At 46.8% G+C, this 2,313-nt stretch overlaps 1 pseudogene; it reads left to right on the forward strand.

Moving 5' to 3' along the window:
- Positions 1-1,445: 1,445 nt before the first annotated feature.
- LOC110311302 overlaps positions 1,446-2,313 on the forward strand; it is a 1,937-nt pseudogene continuing 1,069 nt past the window's right edge.

The raw sequence follows: 2,313 nt of genomic DNA on the forward strand, positions 1-2,313 counted from the left end.
GAGGTGGATGCTTGCAATCAACCATTGGACTGAGCGTGGGGGTCCCCAATGGAGGAGTTGGAGAAGATACTGAAGGAGCTGAGGGGGTCTGCAGTCCCATGGAGGAAGCAACAGTGTCAACAGGCCAGCCCCCAGGAGCTCTTGGGGACTGGACTACCAACCAAAGAGTACACATGGAGGAACCCATGGTGCTGGCCACATATGTGGCAGAGGATGGCTTTGTTGGACATCAGTGGGAGGAGAGGCCCTTGGGCCTGAGAGTGTTCAATGCCCCAGTGTAGGGGAATGCCAGGGTAGGAAGATGGGAGTTCTGGGGGAACACCCTCATAGAGGCAGGTGGAGCGGGGATAGGATAGGGGGATTTCTGAAGGGGAGACCTGAAAAGGGGAAAACATTAGAAATGTAAATAAAGAAAATATCCAATAAAATTAAATATACATGTATATATACACATATGTGTGTGTGTGCGCGAGTGTGTATGTGTGTGTGTGTGTAACTCAAAGTTTTTGCATGCAGATTTCAGGGAATGCTTTCATCCACACAATACAGCTCGCACTGCAAAGAGAATGAGAGATAGTTTATTCTGGAGCCAAATATGACTGACCATGGCCTAGAAACATAGATTTAGATTACTCCAAATACTATGTTCTGGTGTGGTAACCATTTATGAGGTTTTTAGGGTGACAGAACAAAGACAATCATGAATCAGGGAGCTTAAAAAAAAAGAAAGAAAGAAAGAAAGAAAGAAAGAAAGAAAGAAAGGAAGGAAGGAAGGAAGGAAGAAAGAAAGAAGAGAGAGAGAGAGAGAAATTAATTAATTAATTGGTGGCTCCAATTCCAGGGTAACCTTGCCCTCTTCTGGCCTTTGTTAGCAACAGCATGCATGCAGTGCACAGACACACAGCAAGCAAAACACCCACAAACATAACAAACAAACACAAAGGTGTGGGTCTAAAGAGCTGGCTCAGTGGTTGAAGGCACTGGCTGCTCTTCCAGAGGACTGGGTTCAGTTAGCAGCACCCACCTGGCAGCTTACTGTCAGTTCACAGCTTCCTGTAACTTCCGCTCTAGTGCATACCTCATGGAATCAACAAATGGCATCCAAGGTCTAGTTGGTCCCCTTGCTTGGCACAGCCCACACCGCCACGGGACTGGATTCAGTCCTGTATCTCAGCTCAGCTTGCCTCGGCCTTGAACCACTTCTGACTGGGTTATACAGGTATTTGTTAATGCCTTGTCTAACTAACTACAGTGGTTCTCTTTGCAGCCTTATAAACTCCCTGCCTCTGCCTGCTGTAAGCCCTCTTGGAACTGTAGCTTCTTTAATCACTTTGTAGCCATTCTGTAAACTATACATGATTGTGTAAAGTAATGTGTGATCTCAGAGTTAACACTAGTAATTAAGGTTGAGAATAGTGAGCTGCTTCTTTGGAAAACAACAAATGATGGGTGACTCTGGTGCAGCTGGAGGCCCTGGGGGACCTGGACCCAGGATTCAGAGGCTGCAGCAGGGTGCCACAAAGGATTCAGAGGTGGAAAGTTGGTTGGATGGTATTTTGCTGGGTCAAACACATGAAGAAATGTTTAGCTAAAGTGTGGACATAGGTGAAAGACTAAGAAAGATTCATAAAGCAATGTTTAGCTGAAGCAGACATGTGGAAGGACACGTGATAAAAAGATTCTTTGCTAACAACATGCATGCATTGGTCTGCCTTACATTAAGCAATTGAGCTCCATTTGTCGGGACTCCTAGGACTCCAGCTGATTTTATTTATGTGCTGAGGCAAGACTCGTGCAGGGAGACAAGGCATGTGGAGGACACGTGATGTTTGGAGGGTATAAATAGGACTCCACGGAGTGGTGGAGACAGAGCTTGGCTTGCTGGTACAGCTAGCTGTGCAATGCTTGTGGGTCTCCCGTCTTTGCTGATCTTCCCTTCCCTGAGAGAGGCACAGCTGAGAACTTCTCCTGGTGTTCCTGCTGGTTCCTCCTGCTGACTCAAGCTGAGCCTGAGGCCGGGCTGTCTCTTCTAGGTCGTGACACTGCTGTTACTAACCAGATTTTACCATACTGGGCTGCACCTGTAACGCATGTCCGAGTGAATGGAGCTGCTGCCCTGTGAACTGAACTGGCCATTTCCAGACAACCTGATGGGAGTTCTAAACAGGTCCACTTCCCCCATACCCTTTCTTTCCCATTGCCTCTGATGACTGATAGGCTACAAGAGAGGTTAAAACGTTTAAAAACCATCATTAAAAATAAAAATTTGGGCTGGTGAGATGGCTCAGTGGGTAAGAGCACCCGACTGCTCTT

Source organism: Mus caroli, chromosome 16 (assembly GCF_900094665.2).
Source record: "Mus caroli chromosome 16, CAROLI_EIJ_v1.1, whole genome shotgun sequence".
In the NCBI taxonomy this organism is placed as follows: Eukaryota; Metazoa; Chordata; class Mammalia; order Rodentia; family Muridae; genus Mus; species Mus caroli.